The sequence below is a fragment of the Sminthopsis crassicaudata genome, chromosome 3 (genome assembly GCF_048593235.1).
Source record: "Sminthopsis crassicaudata isolate SCR6 chromosome 3, ASM4859323v1, whole genome shotgun sequence".
Lineage (NCBI taxonomy): Eukaryota > Metazoa > Chordata > Mammalia > Dasyuromorphia > Dasyuridae > Sminthopsis > Sminthopsis crassicaudata.
The window spans coordinates 341,803,283-341,830,048 of NC_133619.1; the positions used below are offsets into that span (position 1 = coordinate 341,803,283).

Below are 26,766 nucleotides of genomic sequence, written 5' to 3' on the forward strand. Positions count from 1 at the left end.
AGAAAGAATCGCCCTGAGGTTTTCAGTTTCCTCATTTGTAAACAAAGAAATTGATTAGATGGCTACTGGGATCCCTTTCAGATCGAGATCTATGATTCTCTGATCTCACTTTACCAATCTTAAAGAACTATGTAAATGCCAATAATTCTATTGTTATAGTGTACTTTCCAGTTTACAGATTATTCTTCTTGACAGGAACAGATACAGAGAGAGATACAGAGACAGATGGAGAAGAGGGGGAGAGAAACACAGACTAAGAAGAAGGGGGAGGGGGAAAGAGAGTGAGAAAGGGGGAGAAAAGGGGGAAGAGCCAGAGCCAGACAGACAGACAGACAAAAACTGGGGGGGGTTCCCCCTTAATTGCTAGGATTAGGCCTGCCTGATGAAACCGCAGTTGCTGGTTTTACTGGGATTTTTTTTTGGGGGGGGGCAAGGAGAAATCTAATTTTCAAATACTTTAACTTTTAAAATATCTTTAAAAAAAAGCATATAAGCTGGATTTTGAAATTTATATGAAATCTTTTTTATTTCAAGATATTTAGAAATGCCTGGCAAGCAGGATCCACAATGAGAAAAGGGGCCGTACCGAATCAATCTTTTGGGTCCCATCTGCGCTTGGATAACAATGAAAATCCGCTTCATTGACTACCAAGTCGAAGTAATATAGACACAGCATTACATCGCTGCTTTCCAGACTCGACTAATTATACAGAGCTAATGAGGTGTGTGAGCGCTGCGTGTGGACATGTGTGTCAGGGCAGGGTGGGTCGGAAAGAAGTGGGGAAGAGAAGTGTTTGGGGGGGTCCGGAGCACGGCTCCCCGCGCGTTCCTCCCCTCCCGCCGCCTTCCAGGATCCGGGCTGTGAGGGCTCCCGCTTCCCGCCGCAAATCCCCGCCCGCGAAATGAAAAATGCAGGTCGAACGGGCCTCCTCTCCTTAGAGCCCATGGGATCCAGATAATAGGAATAAGGTCTCACGGAAGGCCACTGACAGGGAGGGGTAGGAGAGGAGGTCATGCAACACTGGAGCTTTTTTTCCCTTTGGCGCTACAGGGGGATAAGGGAGGCTGGCAGCCCCGGAGCCGAAGCTCAGCGGGAGCGCGCGTGCGCCCCTCTTCCCCCTCCCCCTTCTCGCCCCCTGGTAAGTCACAATCCCCCCGCCCCAGACACGCCAGGCTCGCGACCATGAGGTCGTTGCGGGCGCGGCCCGTTGGCTCTCGAGGTCCCCCCAGCTGCCGCCCCGGAGCCCCGCCCGGCCCCGCCCCCTTTCCCGGCTCCCTAGGCTCCTCCGTAGGCCGATCCGAGGCGAGGCCGGGGCCCGGGTAGGGGCGAGGCGAGGGCGGGGCGGGCCTGAGAGCTGAGCCGAAGCCCGAGACGCGACGGTGGAGACGGCCACTGAGGGCCGGTCTGTCTCACACACTTTTTCTCTCTCATACGCACGCACGCGCACACCCACACACCCACACGCCCCCCTGGACTCCAGGCGCTCCCAGAGGCGGAGCAGGAGGATCAGCTCGCGGGCACTGCCGCAGCCGAGAGCCTCGGACTCGGGTTTCTTCCTCGGCTCGGAGCAGACTAGGAGGAGCCGGAGCCGGAGCCACCAAGGTACGGACGGGGGCGCCCTCCGCACGCGGCCGGCCCCGGGGCCCGAGGTCCCGGCTCGGGTGCTCGGGGACCGACCAGACGGAGCCCGCCCAGCAGCCCCTGAGGAGGGGGAAGCACGGGCTGGAGCGCGGGACGACTGCACCCCCTCCCCCCCAGCGCGGTGATTGTCAAGGTCTGGGAGGGGAGGGTCAAGGGCTCGCAGCAGCCTTCCCCGCCCCACTCTGGGAAAAGTGACTCCTGGGGCGAGGAAGAAACGGGGCGGGCATCCACGAGCCTGCCCAGGTTGGGGGGCGGGGATGTGGGGAGGCTTCCCGGCTACCAGTCAGTAAATGCTGTCAAACTAACGTTCCCGTGTGCCTGCGTTCTGTAATAAAATTACATTTTACTTACAAATTTAAATTTACATAAAAATTAAATGTCAAAATAATTTTTCAAAAGCTAGAAGACGGTCCTAAGCTCCCTTTCCCTGAGAACAGAAGAGTACAGGGGAAAGCTCGGAGAATCCTGCAGCGCACTAGCCCAGACCGTACCACGCTAGGGAACTTGCCTGTCAGAAAAGGCCGGCGGGGAAGTCCCTGCCAGCGATCTGGAAGAATTGAGTTCTCAGAGAACTATCCCTCCCTCCCTCTGCTTGGCCGAAGAAGGATGTGTCACGAACTTAACTTCGTGAGAGCATGTTTTGACCCCTGGCAATTCAGGAGGATGGCTCCCGGAAACAAAGTTAAAGTTTCCAGGATAGCTCCTGGCTCAGGTTCACGGCAGTCTGGAAAACTGTTCTTGTGTTAGATGGAGAGGGAAAGATCTCACCAGGTCTGTGCAGGCTGTGGCTTTGTGGGATACCGAACCCTGGTTTCAGGGACTTTGCGCATACCGCAGACTTTACTGAAAGGCCACATGTAAGTTTCAGTTTGGAGAACACTCAGTGGAAAACAGTTGGTCTAGAGCTTGGTCGTAGTGTTGCATCTAAATTCGGTGTGCTGCTTCTGTGTTCTAAGTGTGCTGACATTCTACTTCTTCAGGAGGGAGCAGTTGTCAAAGGAAAGGAAATTATTACGGAATGGATTTCACAACTAGTATGAAATAAGATTAAGGAGTCTCTAAAATGTGTTCCTTCAGATGATATTTAGTTTTGAAAATCAATTATATTGATCAACATAACTTGGCAAAAGTACCGACTGCAAGTTCTATCATTCATCACTATAACAACCGTGAAACTCTTAGAACCATAGATACTTTACCCTCTCCCACTTCCCTCGCCCTCTCCTTCGCCCTCTCCCACTTCCCTCGCCCTCTCCTTTTCCCTCTCCCATTTCCCTCAACCTCTCCGATTTCCCTTTCCGTCTCCCTCTCCCATTTACATCTCCCTCTCCCTCTCACTTTTCCCTCTCCTCTCCCTTTTCCCTCTCCCATTTCTCTCTCCCTCTCCAATTTCCCTCTCCCTCTCCCATTTTTCTCTCCCTCTCCCCCTCCCTTTTACCTCTCCCATTTCCCTCAACCTCTCCGATTTCCCTTTCCGTCTCCCTCTCCCATTTACATCTCCCTCTCCCTCTCACTTTTCCCTCTCCTCTCCCATTTCCCTCTCCCTCTCCCTCTCCTCCTCCTTCTACCATTTCCCTCTCCCTCAACAATTTCCCTCTCCCTCAACAATTTCCCTCTCCCTCTCCTCCTTCTTCTCCCATTTCACACTCCCTCTTCCATTTCCTTCTCCCCTTCCCATTTCATTCTCCCTTTTCCCTCTACCATTTCCCTCTTCCTCTCTCTCTCTCCCATTTCTCTCTCTCTCTCTCTCTCAAGTTTCCCTCTCCCTCTCCCATTTCCCACTCCCTCTTCCATTTCCATCTCCCTCTCCCATTTCCCTTTCCCATTTCCCTCTCCCTTTACCCTCTCCTATTTCCATCTCCCATTTCCCTCTCCCTCTCTTTCTCCCTCTCCCATTTCTCTCTGCCCCTCCCCCTCACTTTTACCTCTCCTATTTCCCTCTGGCTCTCCCATTTCGCTCTCCCTCTCCTTTTGCCTTTTCCCTCTCCCTCTCCTATTTCCATCTCTCTCTCCCTCTCCCTTTTCCCTCTCCCTCTCCAATTTCCCTCTCCCTCTCCTTCTCCCTCTCCCATTTCTCTCTGCCTCTCCGCCTCACTTTTACCTCTCCCATTTCTCTCTGCCTCTCCCCCTCACTTTTACCTCTCCTATTTCCCTCTGCCTCTCCCATTTCCCTCTCCCTCTCCCATTTCCCTATCCTTCTCCTCCTTCCTCTCCCATTTCCCTCTCCCTCGCCAATTTTCCTCTCCCTCTCCCATTTCCATCTCCCTCTCCCTCTCCCATTTCCATCTCCCTCTCTAATTTCCCTCTCCCATTTCCATCTCCCTCTCCCTCTCCCTCTCCCTCTCCCATTTCCATCTCCCTCTCCCTTTGCCTTTTCCCTCTCCCATTTCCCTCTCTTCCCTCTCCCATTACCCTCTCACTCTTCCATTTCCATCTATTATTTCCATCTCCCTCTCCCTCTCCCATTTCTCTCTACCTCTCCCCCTCACTTTTACCTCTCTTATTTCCCTCTGCCTCTCCCATTTCCCTCTCCCATTTCCCTCTCTCTGCTCCTTCCTCTCCCATTTCGTTCTCCCTCGCCAATTTCCCTCTCTCTCTCCCATTTCCCTCTCCCTCTCCCTCTTCCATTTCCCTCTCCCTCTCCAATTTCCCTCTCTCTTTTCCATGTCCCTCTCCCTCTCTAATTTCCCTCCCCCATTTCCTTCGCCCTCTCCCATTTCACTCTCCTTCTCCCTCTCCAATTTCCCTCACCCTCTGCAACTTCCCACTCCCTTTTCCATTTCCCTCTCCCTCTTCTATTTCCCTCCCGCATTTCCCTTGCCCTCTTCCATTTCCCTCTCTCTCTCCCTCTCCCTCTCCGTCTCCCATTTACCTCCCCTATTTTCCTCTCCTTGTCCCATTTCCCTCTCCCTCTCCCATTTCCCTCTCCCTCTTCCATTTCCCTCTTCCTCTTCCATTTCCCTCTCCTTCTCCCTCTCCAATTTCCCACTCCCTCTGCCACTTCCCTCTCCCTTTTCCATTTCCCTCTCCCTCCTCCATTTCCCTCTCCCTCTCCATTTCCCTCCCCCACTTTCATTTCCCTGTCTCTCTCTCATTTCCCTCTCCCTTTCCCATTTTTCTCTCATTCTTCCAATTTCACTCTCCCTCTCCCATTTCCTTCTCCCTATTCCATTTCACGCCCTCTTCTATATCCCTCTCCTTCTCCCTCTCCCTCTCCCACTTCTCTCTCTCTCTCCCTCTTCCATTTCCCTCTCTATCTACTATTTCCATCTCCATCTCCTATTTCCCTCTCCCACTGCCCTCTCCCTCTCCCATTTTCCTCTCCCTCTCCCATACCCCTCTCCCTTTACAATTTCCCTCTCCCTCTGCAATTTCCCTCACCCTCTCCCATTTCCTTCTCCCTCTCCCACTTCCATTTCCCTCTGCCTCTCCAATTTCCCTCTCCCTCTCCCATTTCGCTCCCCCACTTCCATTTCCCTGTCCCTCACCATTGCCCTCTCCCTCTTCCATTTCCCTCTCCCTCTCCCTTTTCGCTCCCCCACTTCCATTTCCCTCCCCCATTTACCTTGCCCTCTCCCATTTCCCTCTCCTTCTCCCTCTCCAATTTCCCTCTCCCTCTCCCACACCCCTCTCACTTTTCCATTTCCCTCTCCCGCTCCCATTTCCCTCTCCCTCTCCCATTTCCCTCTCCCTCTCTAATTTCCCTCTTCCTTTTCCATTTCCCTCTCCCTCTCCCTCTCTAATTTCCCTCTTCCTTTTCCATTTCCCTCTCCCTCTCCCATTTCCCTCCCCCATTTCCATAGCCCTCTCCCATTTCCCTCTCCTTCTCCCTCTCCAATTTCCCTCTCCCTCTGCCACTTCCCTCTCCCTTTTCCATTTCCCTCTCCCTCTTCCATTTCCCTCTACCTGTCCCATTTCCCTCCCCCACTTGCATTTCCCTGTTCCTCTCCCATACCCCTCTCCCTTTACAATTTCCCTCTCCCTCTGCAATTTCCCTCACCCTCTCCCATTTCCTTCTCCCTCTCCCACTTCCATTTCCCTCTGCCTCTCCAATTTCCCTCTCCCTCTCCCATTTCCCTCCCCCATTTCCCTCCCCCTCTCCCATTTCCCTCCCCCATTTCCGTCACCTTTTCCCTTTTCCATTTCCCACTCCCTCTCCCATTTCCTTCCCCTATTACCCGCACCTTCTCCCATTTCCCTCTCCCTCTCCCTCGCCCTCTCCAATTTCCCTATCCCTCTCCCTCTACCATTTCCCTCTCCCACTCCTGTTTCCCTCTCCCCTTCCCATTTCATTCTCCCATTTCCCTCTCCTTCTCGTATTTCCCTCTGCTTCTTCCATTTCACTCTCCCTCTTGCATTTCCCTGTCCCTCTTCCATTTCCCTCTCCCGCTCACTCTCCCATTACCTTCTCCCTTTGAAATTTCCTTCTCTTTCTCCCACTTCCCCCTCTTTCTCCCTCTTCCACTTCCCTCTCCCTCTCCCATTTCTCTCTGCCTCTTCCATTTCGCTCTCCCGCTCCCATTGCCCTCTCCCTCTTGCATTTCCCTCTCCCTCTCCCATTTCGCTCCCCCACTTCCATTTCCTTGTCCCTCACCATTGCCCTCTCCCTCTTCCATTTCCCTCTCCCTCTCCCTTTTCCCTCCCCCACTTCCATTTCCCTGTCCCTCACCATTTCCCTCTCTCTTTCCCATTTCCCTCTCCCTCTACCATTTCCCTCCCCCATTTACCTTGCCCTCTCCCATTTCCCTCTCCTTCTCCCTCTCCAATTTCCCTCTCCCTCTCCCACACCCCTCTCACTTTTCCATTTCCCTCTCCCGCTCCCATTTCCCTCTCCCTCTCCCATTTCCCTCTCCCTCTCTAATTTCCCTCTTCCTTTTCCATTTCCCTCTCCCTCTCCCATTTCCCTCCCCCATTTCCATAGCCCTCTCCCATTTCCCTCTCCTTCTTCCTCTCCAATTTCCCTCTCCCTCTGCCACTTCCCTCTCCCTTTTCCATTTCCCTCTCCCTCTTCCATTTCCCTCTACCTGTCCCATTTCCCTCCCCCACTTGCATTTCCCTGTTCCTCTCCCATTTCCCTCTCCCTTTCCCATTTTCCTCTCATTCTTCCAATTTCGCTCTCCCTCTTCCAATTCCCTGTCCCTCATTCATTTCCCTCTCCCATTTCCCTCTCCTTCTCCTATTTACCTCTCCCTCTCCCATTTTCCTCTCCCTCTCCCACCTTCCCCTCACTTTAAAATTTCCAGCTACCTCTCCAATTTCCCTCAGCCTCTCCCATTTCCCTCTACCATTTCCCTTGCCCTCTCCCATTTGCCTCTCCCTCTCCCAGTTCCCTCTCCCTCTTCCATTTGCCTCTCCCTCTCCCTCTCCCATTTCCCTCTCCCTTTCCCATTTCCCTCTCCCTCTTCCATTTCCCTCTCCCTCTCCCATTTCCCTCCCCCATTTACCTTGCCCTCTCCCATTTCCCTCTCCTCCCTCTCCAATTTCCCTCTCCCTCTCCCACTTTCTTCTCCCTTTTCCCTCTCTCTCTCCCTCTCTCATTTCCCTCTCCCTCTCCAATTTCCCTCTCCCTTTTCCATTTCCCTCCCTCATTTCCATAGCCCTCTCCCATTTCCCTCTCCTCCTCCCTCTCCAATTTCCCTCTCCCTCTGCCACTTCCCTCTCCCTTTTCCATTTCCCTCTCCTTCTTCCATTTGCCTCTCCCTCTCCCATTTCCCTCCCCCACTTCCATTTCCCTGTCCCTCTCCCAGTTCCCTCTCCCTTTCCCATTTCCCTCTCATTCTTCCAATTGCACTCTCCCTCTTCCAATTCCCTGTCCCTCATCCATTTCCCTCTCCCATTTCCCTCTCCTTCTCCTATTTACCTCTCCCCCTCCCATTTCCCTCTCCCTCTTCCATTTCCCTACCCCATTCCCTTTGCTCTCTCCCATTTCCCTCTCCTTCTCCCTCTCCAATTTCCCTCTCCCTCTGCCACTTCCCTCTCCCTTTTCCATTTCCCTCTCCCTCTTCCATTTCCCTCCCTGATTTCCTTCACCTTCTTCCATTTTCCTCTCCCTCTCCCACCCGCATTTACCTCCCCTATTTCCCTCTCCTTGTCCCATTTCACTCTCCCTCTCCCATTTCCCTCTTCATCTTCAACTTCCCTCTCCCTCTTCCATTCCCTCCCCCTCTCTCATTTTCCTCTCCCTCTCACATTTCCCTCTCCCTCTCCCAATTTCCCTCTCCCTTTTTCCATGTCCCACTCCCTCTCCATTTTCTCTCCTCCATTTCCTTCGCCTTCTTTTATTTCCCTCTCCTTCTCCCTTTCCAATTTCCCCTAACCTCTGCTACTTCCCTCTCCCTTTTCCACTTCCCTCTCCCTCTGCCATTTCCCTCTACCATTTCACTTGCCCTCTCCCATTTGCTTTCCCTCTCCCATTTCCTTCTCCCTCTCCCATATCTCTCTGCCTCTTCCATTTCCCTCTCCCGCTCCCATTGCCCTCTCCCTCTTCCATTTCCCTCTCCCTCTCCCATTTCCCTCCCCTACTTCCATTTCCCTGTCCTCACCATTTCCCTCTCCCTTTTCCATGTCCCTCTCCCTCTTCCATTTCCCTCCCCCACTTACCTTGCCCTCTCCCTTTTCCCTCTCCCTTTTCCCTCTCCCTATCCCACTTCCCTCTCCCTTTTCCATTTCCCTGTCCCTCTTCCACTTCCCTCTCCCTCTCCCATTTCTCTCTCCCTCTTACATTTCCCTCTCCTTCTCCCATTTCTCTCTGCCACTTCCATTTCCCCCTCCCGCTCCATTTCCCTCTCCCTCTCCCACTTTCTTCTCCCTTTTCCCTCTCCCTCTCCCTCTCTCATTTCCCTCTCCCTCTCCAATTTCCCTCTCCCTTTTCCATTTCCCGCTCCCATTTCCCTCTCCCTCTGCCACTTCCCTCTCCCTTTTCCATTTCCCTCTCCCTCTTCCATTTCCCTCTCCCTCTCCCATTTCCCTCCCCCACTTCCATTTCCCTGTCCCTCTTCCACTTCCCTCTCCCTCTCCCATTTCTCTCTCCCTCTACCATTTCCCTCTCCCGCTCCCATTTCCCTCTCCCTCTTGCATTTCCCTCTCCCTCTCCCATTTCCCTCCCCCATTTACCTTGCCCTCTCCTATTTCCCTCTCCTCCCTCTCCAATTTCCCTCTCCCTCTCCCACTTACTTCTCCCTTTTCCCTCTCCCTCTCCCTCTCTCATTTCCCTCTCCCTCTCCAATTTCCCTCTCCCTTTTCCATTTCCCGCTCCCTCTCCCATTTCCCTCCCCCATTTACCTTGCCCTCTCCCATTTCCCTCGCCTCCCTCTCCAATTTCCCTCTCCCTCTCCCACTTTCTTCTCCCTTTTCCCTCTCCCTCTCCCTCTCTCATTTCCCTCTCCCTCTCCAATTTCCCTCTCCCTTTTCCATTTCCCGCTCCCTCTCCCATTTCCCTCCCCCATTTCCATAGCCCTCTCCCATTTCCCTCTCCTCCTCACTCTCCAATTGCCCTCTCCCTCTGCCACTTCCCTCTCCCTTTTCCATTTCCCTCTCCCTCTTCCATTTCCCTCTCCCTCTCCCATTTCCCTCCTCCACTTCCATTTCGCTGTCCCTCTTCCACTTCCCTCTCCCTCTCCCATTTCTCTCTGCCTCTTCCATTTCCCTCTCCCGCTCCCATTTCCCTCTCCCTCTTTCCTTTCCCTCTCCCTCTCCAATTTCCCTCTCTTTTCCATGTCCCTCTCCCTCTCTAATTTTCCTCCCCCATTTCCTTCGCCCTCTCCCATTTCACTCTCCTTCTCCCTCTCCAATTTCCCTCACCCTCTGCAACTTCCCACTCCCTTTTCCATTTCCCTCTCCCTCTTCTATTTCCCTCCCGCATTTCCCTTGCCCTCTTCCATTTCCCTCTCTCTCTCCCTCTCCCTCTCCGTCTCCTATTTACCTCCCCTATTTTCCTCTCCTTGTCCCATTTCCCTCTCCCTCTCCCATTTCCCTCTCCCTCTTCCATTTCCCTCTTCCTCTTCCATTTCCCTCTTCCTCTTCCATTTCCCTCTCCTTCTCCCTCTCCAATTTCTCGCTCCTCTGCCACTTCCCTCTCCCTTTTCCATTTCCCTCTCCCTCCTCCATTTCCCTCTCCCTCTCCCATTTCCCTGCCCCACTTCCATTTCCCTGTCCCTCTCCCATTTCCCTCTCCCTTACCCATTTTCCTCTCATTCTTCCAATTTTGCTCTCCCTCTTCCATTTCCCTCTCCCTCTTCCATTTCCCTCTCCCTCTCCCATTTACCTCTCCCTCTCCAATTTCCCTCTCCCTTTTCCATTTCCCGCACCCTCTCCCATTTCCCTCCCCCCATTTCCATAGCCCTCTCCCATTTCCCTCTCCTCCTCCCTCTCCAATTTCCCTCTCCCTCTTCCACTTCCCTCTCCCTTTTCCATTTCCCTCTCCCTCTTCCATTTCCCTCTCCCTCTCCCATTTCCCTGCCCCACTTCCATTTCCCTGTCCCTCTCCCATTTCCCTCTGCATTACCCATTTTCCTCTCATTCTTCCAATTTTGCTCTCCCTCTTCCAATTCCCTGTCCCACCTCCATTTCCCTCTCCTTCTCCTATTTACCTCTCCCGCTCCCATTTTCCTCTCCCGCTCCCACATTCCTCTCCTTTTCAAATTTCCTGCTCCCTCCCCCATTTACCTTTCCCTCTCCCTTTTCCCTCTCCTTCTCCCTCTCCAATTTCTTTCTCCCTCTCCCATTTCCCTCTCCCTCTCCAATTTCCCTCTACCTTTTCCATTTGCCTCCCCCATTTCCATAGCCCTCTCCCATTTCCCTCTCCTTCTCCCTCTCCAATTTCTCTATCCCTCTGCCACTTCCGTCTCCCTTTTCCATTTCTCTCTCCCTCTTCGAATTCCCTATCCCTCATCCATTTCCCTCTCCCTCTCCAATTTACTTCTCCCGCTCCCATTTTCTTCTCTCTCTCCCTCATCCCTGTCCCTTTCAAATTTCCTGCTCCCTCTCCAATTTCCCTGTCCCTCTGCCATTTCCCTCTCCCTCTCCCATTTCCCTCTCCCTCTCTAATTTCCCTCTTTTTTCCATTTCCCTCTCCCTTTCCCATTTCCCTCCCCCATTTCCATAGCCCTCACCCATTTCCCTCTCCTTCTCCCTCTCCAATTTCCCTCTCCCTCTGCCACTTCCCTCTCCCTTTTCCATTTCCCTCTCCCTCTTCCATTTCCCTGTCCCTCTCCCATTTCCCTCCCCCACTTCCATTTCCCTGACCCTCTCGCATTTCCCTCTCCATTACCCATTTCCCTCTCATTCTTCCAATTTCACTCTCCCTCTCCCACATTCCTCTCCCTGTCAAATTACCTACTCCCTCTCCAATTTCCCTCGCACTCTCCCATTTCCCTCTACCATTTCCCTTTCTCTCTCCCATTTGTCTCTCCCTCTCCCATTTCCTTCTCCCTCTTCCATTTCCCTCTCCCTCTTCCAATTCCCTCTTCCTTTCCCATTTCCCTCTCCCTCTTCCATTTCCCTCCCCCATTTCCATAGCCCTCTCCCATTTCCCTCTCCTTCTCCCTCTCCAATTTCCCTCTCCCTCTGCCACTTCCCTCTCCCTTTTCCATTTCCCTCTCCCTCTTCCATTTCCCTGTCCCTCTCCCATTTCCCTCCCCCACTTCCATTTCCCTGTCCCTCTCCCATTTCCCTCTCCATTACCCATTTTCCTCTTATTCTTCCAATTTCGCTCTCCCTCTTCAAATTCCCTGTCCCACATCAATTTCCCTCTCCTTCTCCTATTTACCTCTCCCACTCCCATTTTCCTCCCCCTCTCCCACATTCCTCTCCTTTTCAAATTTCCTGCTCCCTCTCCAATTTCCCTCGCCCTCTCCCATTTCCCTCTACCATTTCCCTTTCCCTCTCCCATTTGTCTCTCCCTCTCCCATGTCCTTCTTCCTCTTCCATTTCCCTCTCCCTCTTCCAATTCCCTCTCCCTTTCCCATTTCCCTCTCCCTCTTCCATTTCCCTCCCCCATTTACCTTGCCCTCTCCCATTTCCCTCTCCTTCTCCCTCTCCATTTTACCTCTCCCTCTCCCACTTCCCTCTCCCTTTTCCATTTCCCTCTCTCTCTTCCATTTCCATCTCCCTCTCCCATTTCCCTCCCCCACTTCCATTTCCCTGTTCCTCTACCATTTCTCTCTCCCTTTCCCATTTTCCTCTCCTTCTTTCAATTTCGCTCTGCCTCTTCCAATTCCCTGTCCCACATCCATTTCCCTCTCCCACTCCAATTGCCCTCTCCCTCTTCCACTTCCCTCTCCCTCTCCCATTTCCCTCTCTTACTTCCATTTCCCTGTCCCTCACCATTTCCCTCTGCTCTCCCATTTCCCTCTCCTTCTCTGTCTCCAATTTCCCTCTTCCTCTGCCAATTCCCTCTCCCTTTTCCATTTCCCTCTCCCTCTTCCATTTCCCTCTCCGTCTCCAATTCCCTCTCCCTTTTCCATTCCCCTCTCCCTCTCCCATTTCCCTCCCCCATTTCCCTTGCCCTCTCCCATTTCCCTCTCCTTCTCCCTTTTCCATTTCCCTCTCCCTTTTCCCTTTCCCTCTCCCTCTCTCATTTCCCTCTTCCTCTCCCATTTCTCTCTCCCTCTCCAATTTCCCTCTCTACCTTTTCCATTTCCCTCCCCCATTTCCATAGCCCTCTCCCATTTCCCTCTCCTTCTCCCTCTCCAATTTCTCTATCCCTCTTCCACTTCCGTGTCCCTTTTCCATTTCCCTCTCCCTCTTCGAATTCCCTATCCCTCATCCATTTTCCTCTCCCATTTCCCTCTCCCTCTCCTATTTACTTCTCCCGCTCCCATTTTCCTCTCCCTCTTCCACATCCCTCTCCCTTTCAAATTTCCTGCTCCCTCTCCAATTTTCCTGTCCCTCTGTCATTTCCCTCTCCCTCTCCCATTTCCTCTCCCTCTTCCATTTCCCTCTCCCTCTCCCTCTCCCATTTTCCTCTGCCTCTTCCATTTCCCTCTCCCACTCCCATTGCCCTCTCCCTCTTCCATTTCCCTCTCCCTCTCCCATTTCCCTGCCCCACTTCCATTTCCCTGTGCTTCACCATTTTCCTCTCCCTTTCCCATTTCCCTCTCCCGCTTCCATTTCCCTCCACCATTTACCTTGCGCTCTCCCATCTCCTTCTCCTTCTCCCTCTCCAATTTCCCTCTCCCTCTGCCACTTACCTCTCCCTTTTCCATTTCCCTCTCCCTCTTCCATTTCCCTCTCCTTCCCCCACTTCCTGTTCCCTGTTCCTCTCCCATTTCCCTTTCCCTTTCCCGATTCCCTCTCCCTCTCCCCTCCCCCTCCCTCATTTCAGTTCCCTGTCCCTTACCATTTCCCTCTCCCTTTCCTATTTCCCTCTCCCTCTTCCATTTCCCTCTCCCTCTCCAATTCCCTCTCCCTTTTCCATTTCCCTCTTCCTCTCCCATTTCCTTCCCCCATTTACCTTGCCCTCTCCAATTTCCCTCTCCTTCTCCCTCTCCAATTTCCCTCTCCCTCTCCCACTTTTGTCTCCCTTTTCCATTTCCCTCTCCCTCTCTCATTTCCCTCTCCCTCTCCCATTTTCCTCTCCCTCTTCCATTTCCCTCTCCCTCTCCCATTTCCCTCCCCCACTTCCATTTCCCTGTGCCTCACCATTTTCCTCTTCCTTTCCCATTTCCCTCTCCCGCTTCCATTTCCCTCTCCTTCCCCCACTTCCTGTTCCCTGTTCCTCTCCCATTTCCCTCTCCCTTTCCCCATTCCCTCTCCCTCTCCCATTTCCCTCCCTCATTTCATTTCCCTGTCCCTTAGCATTTCCCTCTCCCTTTCCTATTTCCCTCTCCCTCTTCCATTTCCCTCTCCCTCTCCAATTCCCTCTCCCTTTTCCATTTCCCTCTTCCTCTCCCATTTCCTTCCCCCATTTACCTTGCCCTCTCCAATTTCCCTCTACTTCTCCCTCTCCAATTTCCCTCTCCCTTTTACATTTCCCTCTCCCTCTCCCATTTCCCTCCCCCATTTCCATAGCCCTCTCCCATTTCCCTCTCCTGCTCCCTCTCCAATTTCTCTATTCCTCTGCCACTTCCCTCTCCCTTTTCGAATTCCCTATCCCTCATCCATTTGCCTCTCCCATTTCCCTCTCCCTTTCCTATTTACTTCTCCCGCTCCCATTTTCCTCTCCCTCTCCCACATTCCTCTCCCTTTCAAATTTCCTGCTCCCTCTCCAATTTCCCTGTCCCTCTGCCATTTCCCGCTCCCTTTTTCATTTCCCTCTCCCTCTTCCATTTCCCTCTCCCTCTCCCTCTCCCTCTCCATCTCCCATTTCCCTCTCCCTCTTCCATTTCCCTGTCCCTCTTCCCCTTCCCTCTCCCTCTCCCATTTCCCTCTCCCTCTGCCACTTCCCTCTCCCTCTCCCATTGCCCTGTTCCTCTCCCATTTCACTCTCCATCTTCCATTTCCCTCTCCCTCTTCCACTTCCCTCTCCCTCTTCCATTTCTGTCTCCCTCTCCCATTTCCCATTCCGTCTGCCATTTCCCTCTCCCTCTCCAATTTCCTTCGCCCTCTTCCAATTCCCTCTCCCTCTACAATTTCCCTCCTCCATTTACCTTGCCCTCTCCCATTTCCCTCTCCTTTTCCTTCTCCAATTTCCCTCTCCCATTTCCTTCTCCCTCTTCCACTTCCCTATACTTCTCTCATTTCCTTCTCCCTCTTCATTTTCCTCTCCCTATCCCCTCCCCATTTCGCTCTCCCTCTCCTTCTTACATTTCCCTCTCCCTCTCGATTTTCCTTCCCCCATTTCCTTCACCTTCTTTCATTTCCCTCTTCTTCTCCCTCTCCAATTTCCACTACACTCTGCCACTTCCCTCTCCCTTTTCCACTTCCCTCTCCCTCTACCATTTCCCTCTACCATTTCCCTTACCCTCTCCCATTTGTCTCTCCCTTTTCCATTTTGCTTCTCTCTCTTCCATTTCCGTTTCCCTCTTCCATTTCCCTGTCCCTCTTCCACTTCCCTCTCCCTCTCCCATTTCCCTCTCCATCTTCCATTTCCCTCTCCCTCTCCCAATTCCCTGCTCCACTCCCATTTCCCTCTCCCTCTTGGGTTTCCCTCTCCCATTTCCATTTCCCTGTCCCTCTCCCATTTCCCTCTCCCTCTCCAATTTCCCTCTTCCTTTTCCATTTCCCTCTCCCTCTCCCATTTCCCTCCCCCATTTACATATCCCTCTCCCATTTTCCTCTCCTTCTCCATCTCCAATTTCCCTTTCTGCCACTTCCCTCTCCCTTTGCCATTTCCCTCTACCTTTTCGATTTCCCTCCCCCATTTCCATATCCCTCTCCCATTTTCCATTTCCCTCTCCTTCTCCTATTTACCTCTCCCGCTCCCATTTTGCTCTCCCTCTCCCACATTCCTCTCCCTTTCAAATTTCCTGCTCCCTCTCCAATTTCCCTCGCCGTCTCCCATTTCCCGTCCCCATTTCCATAGCCCTCTCCCATTTGCCTCTCCCTTTCCCATTTCCTTCTCCCTTTTCCATTTCCCTCTCCCTCTCCCATTTCCCTGCCCCACTCCCATTTCCCTCTCCCTCTTCCGTTTCCCTCTCCCATTTCCATTTCCCTGTTCCTCTCCAATTTCCCTCTCCCTTTACAATTTCCTTCTTCCTTTTCCATTTCCCTCTCCCTCTCCCATTTCCCTCCCCCATTTCCATATCCCTCTCCCATTTTCCTCTCCTTCTCCATCTCCAATTTCCCTTTCCCTCTGCCACTTCCCTCTCCCTTTGCCATGTCCCTCTCCCTCTTCTATTTCCCTCTCCATCTCGCATTTCCCTCCCCACTTCCATTTCCCTATCCCTCTCCCATTGCCCTCTCCCTTTCGCATTTTCCTCTCATTCTTCCAATTTCGCTCTCCCTCTTCCAATTCCCTGTCCCTCATGCATTTCCCATTTCCCTCTCCTTCTCCTATTTACCTCACCCGCTCCCATTTTCCTCTCCCTCTCCCACATTCCTCTCCCTTTCAAATTTCCTTCTCCCTCTCCAATTTCCCTCGCTGTCTCCCATTTCCCTCGTCCATTTCCCCCTCCCGCTCGCATTAGCCTCTCCCTCTTCCATTTCCCTCTCCCTCTCCCATTTCCCTTTCCCTCTTCCATTTCTCTCTCCCTCTCGCATTTCCCTCCACCACTTGCATTTCCCTGTCCCTCACCATTTCCCTCTCCTTTTTCCATTTCCCTCTCCCTCTCCCGTTTTACGCCCCAATTTCCATAGCCCTCTCCCATTTTCCTCTCCTTCTCCCTCTCCAATTTCCCTCTCCCTCTGCCACTTCCCTCTCCCTTTTCCATTTCCCTCTCCCTCTTCCATTTCCCTCTCCCTCTCCCATTTCCCTACCCCACTCCCATTTCCCTCTCCCTCTTCCGTTTCCCTCTCCCATTTCCATTTCCCTGTTCCTCTCCAATTTCCCTCTACCTTTACAATTTCCTTCTTCCTTTTCCATTTCCCTCTCCGTCTCCCATTCCCCTCCCCCGTTTCCATATCCCTTCCCCTTTTCCTCTCCTTCTCCCTCTCCAATTTCCCTATCCCTCTGCCACTTCCCTCTCCCTTTTCCATTTCCCTCTCCGTCTTCCATTTCCCTCTCCCTCTCCTATTTCCCTCCCCCACTTCCATTTCCCTGTCCCTCTCCCATTTCCCTCTCATTCTTCCAATTTCGCTCTCCTTCTTCAAATTCCCTATCACTCATCCATTTCCCTCTCCCATTTCCCTCTCCCTCTCCTATTTACTTCTCTGCTCCCAGTTTCCTCTCCCTCTCCCACATTCCTCTCCCTTTCAAATTTCCTGCTCCCTCTCCAATTTCCCTCGCCCTCTCCCATTTCCTTCACACTCTCCAATATCCCACTCCCTATTCCATTTCCCTATTCCTCTCCCATTTCCCTCTCCCTCTTCCACTTCTCTGTCCCTCTTCCACTTCCCTCTCCCTCTCCCATTTCCTTCTCCCTCTACAATTTACCTCTCCCTCTCCCACTTCCCTCTCCCTTTTCCATTTTTCTCTCCCACTTCCATTTCCCTCTCCCTCTCCCATTTCCCCGTCCCTCTTCCACTTCCCTCTCCCTCTCCCATTTCTCTCTGCCTCTTCCATTTCCCTCTCCCGCTCCCATTTCCCTTCCCCACTTCCATTTCCCTGTCCCTCACCATTTCCCTCTCCCTTTCCCATTTCCTTCTCCCTCTTCCATTTCCCTCCCACATTTACCTTGCCCTCTCCCGTTTCCCTCTCCTTCTCCCTCTCCAATTTACCTCTCCCTCTCCCACTTCCCTCTCCCTCTCCCATTTCTCTCTGCCTCTTCCATTTCCCTCTCCCGCTCCCATTTCCCTTCCCCACTTCCATTTCCCTGTCCCTCACCATTTCCCTCTCCCTTTCCCATTTCCTTCTCCCTCTCCTATTTCCCTCCCCCACTTCCATTTCCCTGTCCCTCTCCTATTTCCCTCTCATTCTTCCAATTTCGCTCTCCTTCTTCAAATTCCCTATCACTCATCCATTTCCCTCTCCCATTTCCCTCTCCCTCTCCTCTTTACTTCTCCGCTCCCAGTTTCCTCTCCCTCTCCCACATTCCTCTCCCTTTCAAATTTCCTGCTCCCTCTCCAATTTCCCTCGCCCTCTCCCATTTCCTTCACACTCTCCAATATCCCACTCCCTATTCCATTTCCCTCTTCCTCTCCCATTTTCCTCTCCCTCTTCCACTTCTCTGTCCCTCTTCCACTTCCCTCTCCCTCTCCCATTTCCCACTCCCTCTCCCATTTCCCTCTCCTCCTCCCTCTGCAATTTACCTCTCCCTCTCCCACTTACCTCTCCCTTTTCCATTTCCCTCTCCCACTCCCATTTCCCTCTCCCTCTCCCATTTCCCTCACCCTCTCCAATTTCCGTCTGCCTTTTACATTTCCCTCTCCTTCTTCCATTTCCCTGTCCCTCTTCCACTTCTCTTTCCCTCTCCCATTTCTCTCTGCCTCTTCCATTTCCCTCTCCCGCTCCCATTTCCCTTCCCCACTTCCATTTCCTTGTCCCTCACCATTTCCCTCTCCCTTTCCCATTTCCCTCTCCCTCTTCCATTTCCCTCCCCCATTTACCTTGCCCTCTCCCATTTCCCTCTCCTTCTCCCTCACCAATTTCCCTCTCCCTCACCCACTTCCTCTCTCCCTTTTCCACTTTCCTCTCCCTCTACCATTTCCCTCTATCATTTCCCTTGCCCTCTCCCATTTGCCTCTCCCCCTCCAATTTCCTTCTCCCTCTTCCATTTCCCTGTCCCTCTTCCACTTCCCTGTCCCTCTCACATTTCCCTCTCATTCTTCCAATTTCGCTCTCCTTCTTCAAATTCCCTATCACTCATCCATTTCCCTCTCCCTCTCCTATTTACTTCTCCCGCTCCCATTTTCCTCTCCCTCTCCCACATTCCTCTCCCTTTCAAATTTCCTGCTCCCTCTCCAATTTCCCTCGCCCTCTCCCATTTTCCTCTCCCTCTTCCACTTCCCTATCCCTCTTCCACTTCCCTCTCCCTCTCCTATTTCCCACTCCCTCTTCCATTTCCCTCTCCATCTCCAATTTCCTTCGCCCTCTCCCAATTCCCTCTCCTTCTCCTATATCCCACTCCCTCTTCCATTTCGGTCTCCCACTCCCATTTTCCTCTCCCTCTTCATCTTCCGTCTCCGCCTTCCACTTCCTTCTCCCTTTCCCATTTTTCTGTTTCTCTAATATTTCCCTCTCTCTCTCCCTCTGCTATTTCCCACTCCCTCTCCCAATTCTCTCTCTCTCTTCCATTTCCCTCTCCCTCTCCCATTTCCCTCTACCATTTACCTTGCCCTCTCCCATTTCCTCTCCTTCTCCTTCTCCAATTTCCCTCTCCCTCTCCCATTTCCCTCTCCCTCTACAATTTCCCTCTCCCTTTTCCATTTCCCTCTCCGTCTCCCATTCCCCTCCCCCATTTCCATATCCCTTCCCCTTTTCCCTCTCCTTCTCCCTCTCCAATTTCCCTCTCCCTCTTCCATTTCCCTCTCCCTCTCCCATTTCCCTCCCTCACTTCCATTTCCCTGTCCCTCACCATTTCCCTTTCCCTTTTCCATTTCCCTCTCCCTCTTCCATTTCCCTCTCCCTCTTCCATTTCCCTCTCCCTCTTCCAATTCCCTCTCCCTTTTCCATTTCCCTCTCCCTCTCCCATTTCTCTCTACCATTTACCTTGCCCTCTCCCATTTCCTGTCCTCCCTCTCCAATTTCCCTCTCCCTCTCCCATTTCCCTCTCCCTTTTCCATTTCCCTCTCCCTCTTCCATTTCTCTCTCCCTCTCCCATTTACCAGCCCCACTCCCATTTCCCTCTCCCTCTTCCGTTTCCCTCTCCCATTTCCTTTTCCCTGTCCCTCTCCCATTTCCCTCTCCCCCTCCAAATTCCCTCTCCCTTTTCCATTTCCCTCTCCCTCTCCCATTTCCCTCCCCCATTTCCATAGCCCTCTCCCATTTCCCTCTCCTTCTCCCTCTCCAATTTCGCTCTCCCTCTGCCACTTCCCTCTCCCTTTTCCATTTCCCTCTCCCTCTTCCATTTCCCTCTCCCTCTCCCATTTCCCTGCCCCACTCCCATTTCCCTCTCCCTCTTCAGTTTCCCTTTCCCATTTCCATTTCCCTGTCCCTCTCCAATTTCCCTCTCCCTTTACAATTTCCCTCTTCCTTTTCCATTTCCCTCTCCTTCTCCCATTTCCCTCCCCCATTTCCATAGCCCTCTCCCATTTTCCTCTCCTTCTCCATCTCCAATTTCCCTCTCCCTCTGCCACTTCCCTCTCCCTTTTCCATATCCCTCTCCCTCTTCCATTTCCCTCTGTCTCGAATTTCCCTCCCCCACTTCCATTTCCCTATCCCTCTCCCATTGCCCTCTCCATTTCGCATTTTCCTCTCATTCTTCCAATTTCACTCTCCCTCTTCCAATTCCCTGTCCCTCAACCATTTACCATTTCCACTCCTTTTCCTATTTACCTCACCCGCTCCAATTTTCCTCTCCCTCTCCCACATTCCTCTCCCTTTCAAATTTCCTGCTCCCTCTCCAATTTCCCTCTCCTTCTCCCATTCCCCTGCCCCATTTCCCTAGCCCTCCCCCTTTTCCCTCTCATTCTCCCTCTCCAATTTCCCTATCCCTCTGCCACTTCCCTCTCCCGTTTCCATTTCCATTTCCCTTTCCCATTTCCCTCTCCCTCTCCCATTTCCCTCTCCCTTTTCCCTCTCCCTCAGCCATTCTCCCCTCCCTCTCCCACTTCCCTCTCCGTCTTCCACTTCCCTGTCCCTCTTCCACTTCCCTCTCCCTCTCTTATTTCCCTCTCCCTCTTCCATTTCCCTCTCCCTCTCCCATTTTCCTCCCCCACTTCCATTGCCCTGTTCCTCTCCCATTTCACTCTCCATCTTCCATTTCCCTCTCCCTCTTCCACTTTCCTCTCCCTCTCCCATTTCCCTCTTTTTCCCTCTCAAATTTCCGTCTCTCTCTGCCACTTCCCTCTCCATTTTCCTTGCATTCTTCCAATTTCGCTCTCTCTCTTCCAATTCCCTGTCCCTCACCATTTCCCTTTCCCTTTTCCATTTCCCTCTCCCTCTTCCATTTCTCTCTCCCTCTCCCATTTCCCTCCCTCACTTCCATTTCCCTGTCCCTCACCATTTTCCTTTCCCTTTTCCATTTCCCTCTCCCTGTTCCATTTCCCTCTCCCTCTTCCATTTCCCTCTCCCTCTTCCAATTCCCTCTCCGTTTTCCATTTCCCTCCCCCTCTCCCATTTCTGTCTACCATTTACCTTGCCCTCTCCCATTTCCTCTGCTTCTCTCTTTCCAATTTCCCTCTCCCTCTACCACTTCACTCTCCCATTTCCATTTCCCTCTCCCTCTCCAATTTCCCTCTCCCTCTCCCATTTCCCTCTCCCTCTCCAATTTCCCTCTCACTTTTCCATTTCCCTCTCCGTCTCCCATTCCCCTCCCCCGTTTCCATATCCCTTCCCCTTTTCCCTCTCCTTTTCCCTCTCCAATTTCCCTATCCCTCTGACACTTCCCTCTCCCTTTTCCATTTCCCTCTCCGTCTTCCATTTCCCTCTCCCTCTCCTATTTCCCTCCCCCACTTCCATTTCCCTGTCCCTCTCCCATTTCCCTCTCATTCTTCCAATTTCGCTCTCCTTCTTCAAATTCCCTATCACTCATCCATTTCCCTCTCCCATTTCCCTCTCCCTCTCCTATTTACTTCTCCGCTCCCAGTTTCCTCTCCCTCTCCCACATTCCTCTCCCTTTCAAATTTCCTGCTCCCTCTCCAATTTCCCTCGCCCTCTGCCATTTCCTTCACACTCTCCAATTTCCCACTCCCTATTCCATTTCCCTCTTCCTCTCCCATTTCCCTCTCCCTCTTCCACTTCTCTGTCCCTCTTCCACTTCCCTCTCCCTCTCCCATTTCCTTCTCCCTCTCCAATTTACCTCTCCCTCTCCCACTTCCCTCTCCCTTTTCCATTTTTCTCTCCCACTTCCATTTCCCTCTCCCTCTCCCATTTCCCCGTCCCTCTTCCACTTCCCTCTCCCTCTCCCATTTCTCTCTGCCTCTTCCATTTCCCTCTCCCGCTCCCATTTCCCTTCCCCACTTCCATTTCCCTGTCCCTCACAATTTCCCTCTCCCTTTCCCATTTCCTTCTCCCTCTTCCATTTCCCTCCCACATTTACCTTGCCCTCTCCCATTGCACTCTCCTTCTCCCTCTCCAATTTACCTCTCCCTCTCCCACTTACCTCTCCCTTTTCCATTTCCCTCTCCCACTCCCATTTCCCTCTCCTTCTCCCATTTCCCTCACCCTCTCCAATTTCCCTCTTCCTTTTGCATTTCCCTCTCCCTCTTCCATTTCCCTGTCCCTCTTCCGCTTCTCTCTCCCTCTCCCATTTCTCTCTGCCTCTTCCATTTCCCTCTCCCGCACCCATTTCCCTTCCCCACTTCCATTTCCCTGTCCCTCACCATTTCCCTCTCCCTTTCCCATTTCCCTCTCCCTCTTCCATTTCCCTCCCCCATTTACCTTGCCCTCTCCAATTTCCCTCTCCCTCACCCACTTCCTCTCTCCCTTTTCCAATTTCCTCTCCCTCTACCATTTCCCTCTACCATTTCCCTTGCCCTCTCCCATTTGCCTCTCCCCCTCCAATTTCCTTCTCCCTCTTCCATTTCCCTCTCCCTCTTCCATTTCCCTGTCCCTCTTCCACTTCCCTGTCCCTCTAACATTTCCCTCTCATTCTTCCAATTTCACTCTCCTTCTTCAAATTCCCTATCACTCATCCATTTCCCTCTCCCTCTCCTATTTACTTCTCCCGCTCCCATTTTCCTCTCCCTCTCCCACATTCCTCTCCCTTTCAAATTTCCTGCTCCCTCTCCAATTTCCCTCGCCCTCTCCCATTTTCCTCTCCCTCTTCCACTTCCCTGTCCCTCTTCCACTTCCCTCTCCCTCTCCTATTTCCCACTCCCTCTTCTATTTCCCTCTCCATCTCCAATTTCTTTTGCCCTCTCCCAATTCCCTCTCCTTCTCCTATATCCCACTCCCTCTTCCATTTCGGTCTCCCACTCCTATTTTCCTCTCCCTTTTCAACTTCCGTCTCCCCCTTCCACTTCCTTCTCCCTTTCCCATTTTTCTGTTTCTCTAATATTTCCCTCTCTCTCTCCCTCTGCTATTTCCCACTCCCTCTCCCAATTCTCTCTCTCTCTTCCATTTCCCTCTCCCTCTCCCATTTCCCTCTACCATTTACCTTGCCCTCTCCCATTTCCTCTCCTTCTCCTTCTCCAATTTCCCTCTCCCTCTCCCATTTCCCTCTCCCTCTCCAATTTCCCTCTCCCTTTTCCATTTCCCTCTCCGTCTCCCATTCCCCTCCCCCATTTCCATATCCCTTCCCCTTTTCCCTCTCCTTCTCCCTCTCCAATTTCCCTCTCCCTCTTCCATTTCCCTCTCCCTCTCCCATTTCCCTCCCTCACGTCCATTTCCCTGTCCCTCACCATTTCCCTTTCCCTTTTCCATTTCCCTCTCCCTCTTCCATTTCCCTCTCCCTCTCCCATTTCCCTCCCTCACTTCCATTTCCCTGTCCCTCACCATTTCACTTTCCCTTTTCCATTTCCCTCTCCCTCTTCCATTTCCCTCTCCTTCTTCCATTTCCCTCTCCCTCTTCCAATTCCCTCTCCGTTTTCCATTTCCCTCTCCCTCTCCCATTTCTCTCTACCATTTACCTTGCCCTCTCCCATTTCCTCTCCTCCCTCTCCAATTTCCCTCTCCCTCTCCCATTTCCCTCTCTCTCTCCCATTTCCCTCTCCCTTTTCCATTTTCCTCTCCGTCTCCCATTCCCCTCCCCCATTTCCATATCCCTTCCCCTTTTCCCTCTCCTTCTCCCTCTCCAATTTCCCTCTCCCTCTCCCATTTCCCTCTCCCTCTCCCATTTCCCTCCCTCACTTCCATTTCCCTGTCCCTCACCATTTCCCTTTCCCTTTTCCATTTCCCTCTCCCTCTTCCATTTCCCTCTCCCTCTTCCATTTCCCTCTCCCTCTCTCATTTCCCTCTCCTCCCTCTCAAATTTACCCCTCCCTCTCCCACTTTCCTCTCCCTTTTCCATTTCCCTCTCCCTCTTCCATTGCACACTCCCTCTCCCATTTCCCTCCCTCACTTCCATTTCCATGTCCCTCACCATTTCCCTTTCCCTTTTCCATTTCCCTCTCCTTCTCCCATTGCACTCTCCCTTTCCCATTTTCCTCGCATTCTTCCAATTTTGCTTTCTCTCTTCCAATTCCCTGTCCCTCATCTATTTCCCTCTCCCATTTGCCTCTCCCTCTCCCATTTCCTTCTCCCTTTTCCATTTCCCTCCCTCTCCCATTTCTCTCTACCATTTACCTTGCCCTCTCGCATTTCCCTCTCCTTCTCCCTCTCCAATTTCCCTCTCCCTCTGCCACTTCCCTCTCCCTTTTCCATTTCCCTCTTCCTCTCCCATTGCACTCTCCCTTTCCCATTTTCCTTGCATTCTTCCAATTTTGCTCTCTCTTCCAATTCCCTGTCCCTCATCCATTTCCCTCTCCCATTTGCCTCTCCCTCTCCCATTTCCTTCTCCTTCTTCCATTTCCCTCTCCCTCCTCCATTTCCCTCTCCCTCTCCCATTTGCTTCCCTCACTTCCCTTTCCCTGTCCCTCACCATTTCCCTTTCCCTTTTCCATTTCCCTCTCCCTCTTCCATTTCCCTCTCCCTCTCCCATTTCCCTCCCTCACTTCCATTTCCCTGTACCTCACCATTTCCCTTTCCCTCTTCCATTTCCCTCTCCCTCTTCCATTTCCCTCTCCCTCTTCCATTTCCCTCTCCCTCTTCCAATTCCCTCTCCCTTTTCCATTTCCCTCTCCCTCTCCCATTTCCCTCTACCATTTACCTTGCCCTCTCCCATTTCCTCTCCTTCTCCCTCTCCAATTTCCCTCTCCCTCTCCCATTTCCCTCTCCCTCTCCAATTTCCCTATCCCTTTTCCATTTCCCTCTCCGTCTCCCATTCCCCTCCCCCATTTCCATATCCCTTCCCCTTTTCCCTCTCCTTCTCCCTCTCCAATTTCCCTCTCCCTCTTCCATTTCCCTCTCCCTCTCCCATTTCCCTCCCTCACTTCCATTTCCCTGTCCCTCACCATTTCCCTTTCCCTTTTCCATTTCCCTTTCCCTCTTCCATTTCCCTCTCCCTCTTCCATTTCCATAGCCCTCTCCCATTTCCCTCTCCTTCTCCCTCTCCAATTTCCCTCTCCCTCTGCCACTTCCCTCTCCTTTTTCCATTTCCCTCTCCCTCTTCCATTGCACACTCCCTCTCCCATTTCCCTCCCTCACTTCCATTTCCATGTCCCTCACCATTTCCCTTTCCCTTTTCCATTTCCCTCTCCCTCTCCCATTGCACTCTCCCTTTCCCATTTTCCTCGCATTCTTTCAATTTTGCTGTCTCTCTTCCAATTCCCTGTCCCTCATCTATTTCCCTCTCCCATTTGCCTCTCCCTCTCCCATTTCCTTCTCCCTCTTCCATTTCCCTCTCCCTCTCCCATTTCCCTCCCTCACTTCCATTTCCATGACCCTCACCATTTCCCTTTGCCTTTTCCATTTCCCTCTCCCTCTTCCAATTCCCTCTCCCTTTTCCATTTCCCTCTCCCTCTCCTATTTCCCTCCCCCATTTCGATAGCCCTCTCCCATTTCCCTCTCCTTCTCCCTCTCAAATTTCCCTCTCCCTCTGCCACTTCCCTCTCCCTTTTCCTTTCCCCTCTTCCTCTCCCATTGCACTCTCCCTTTCCCAATTTCCTTGCATTCTTCCAATTTTGCTCTCTCTTCCAATTCCCTGTCCCTCATCCATTTCCCTCTCCCATTTGCCTCTCCCTCTCCCATTTCCCTCACCCTCTCCAATTTCCCTCTTCCTTTTGCATTTCCTTCTCCCTCTTCCATTTCCCTGTCCCTCTTCCACTTCTCTCTCCCTCTCCCATTTCTCTCTGCCTCTTCCATTTCCCTCTCCCGCACCCATTTCCCTTCCCCACTTCCATTTCCCTGTCCCTCACCATTTCCCTCTCCCTTTCCCATTTCCCTGTCCCTCTTCCATTTCCCTCCCCCATTTACCTTGCCCTCTCCCATTTCCCTCTCCTTCTCCCTCTCCAATTTCCCTCTCCCTCACCCACTTCCTCTCTCCCTTTTCCACTTTCCTCTCCCTCTACCATTTCCCTCTATCATTTCCCTTGCCCTCTCCCATTTGGCTCTCCCCCTCCAATTTCCTTCTCCCTCTTCCATTTCCCTCTCCCTCTTCCATTTCCCTGTCCCTCTTCCACTTCCCTGTCCCTCTCACATTTCCCTCTCATTCTTGCAATTTCGCTCTCCTTCTTCAATTTCCCTCTCCCTCTCCTATTTACTTCTCCCGCTCCCATTTTCCTCTCCCTCTCCCACATTCCTCTCCCTTTCAAATTTCCTGCTCCCTCTCCAATTTCCCTCGCCCTCTCCCATTTTCCTCTCCCTCTTCCACTTCCCTATCCCTCTTCCACTTCCCTCTCCCTCTCCTATTTCCCACTCCCTCTTCCATTTCCCTCTCCATCTCCAATTTCCTTCGCCCTCTCCCAATTCCCTCTCCTTCTCCTATATCCCACTCCCTCTTCCATTTCGGGTCTCCCACTCCCATTTTCCTCTCCCTCTTCAACTTCCGTCTCCCCCTTCCACTTCCTTCTCCCTTTCCCATTTTTCTGTTTCTCTAATATTTCCCTCTCTTTTTCCCTCTGCTATTTCCCACTCCCTCTCCCAATTCTCTCTCTCTCTCTTCCATTTCCCTCTCCCTCTACCATTTCCCTCTACCATTTACCTTGCCCTCTCCCATTTCCTCTCCTTCTCCTTCTCCAATTTCCCTCTCCCTCTCCAATTTCCCTCTCCCTTTTCCATTTCCCTCTCCGTCTCCCATTCCCCTCCCCCATTTCCATATCCCTTCCCCTTTTCCCTCTCCTTCTCCCTCTCCAATTTCCCTCTCCCTCTTCCATTTCCCTCTCCCTCTCCCATTTCCCTCCCTCACTTCCATTTCCCTGTCCCTCACCATTTCCCTTTCCCTTTTCCATTTCCCTGTCCCTCTTCCATTTCCCTCTCCCTCTCCCATTTCCCTCCCTCACTTCCATTTCCCTGTCCGTCACCATTTCCCTTTCCCTTTTCCATTTCCCTCTCCCTCTTCCATTTCCCTCTCCCTCTTCCATTTCCCTCTCCCTCTTCCAATTCCCTCTCCCTTTTCCATTTCCCTCTCCCTCTCCCATTTCTCTCTACCATTTACCTTGCCCTCTCCCATTTCCTCTCCTCCCTCTCCAATTTCCCTCTCCCTCTCCCATTTCCCTCTCCCTCTCCAATTTCCCTCTCCCTTTTCCATTTCCCTCTCCGTCTCCCATTCCCCTCCCCCATTTCCATATCCCTTCCCCTTTTCCCTCTCCTTCTCCCTCTCCAATTTCCCTCTCCCTCTCCCATTTCCCTCTCCCTCTCCCATTTCCCTCCCTCACTTCCATTTCCCTGTCCCTCACCATTTCCCTTTCCCTTTTCCATTTCCCTCTCCCTCTTCCATTTCCCTCTCCCTCTTCCATTTCCCTCTCCCTCTCCCATTTCCCTCTCCTCCCTCTCAAATTTCCCCCTCCCT

At 52.3% G+C, this 26,766-nt stretch overlaps 1 protein-coding gene across 4 annotated transcripts in view; it reads left to right on the forward strand.

Annotated features, from left to right (window-relative positions):
• The first annotated feature begins 457 nt into the window (after positions 1-457).
• The window catches only part of PPP2R3A (protein phosphatase 2 regulatory subunit B''alpha), a 353,882-nt gene continuing 327,573 nt past the window's right edge, over positions 458-26,766 (forward strand). For 3 of the 4 annotated variants that reach the window (XM_074301594.1, XM_074301593.1, XM_074301592.1), the window contains exon 1: positions 1,208-1,603. The gene's annotated coding sequence lies outside the window, so the exon portion shown is untranslated. Of the gene's footprint in view, positions 723-1,207; positions 1,604-26,766 lie in introns of those variants that run through there. The other variant, XM_074301595.1, reaches the window with a different exon arrangement.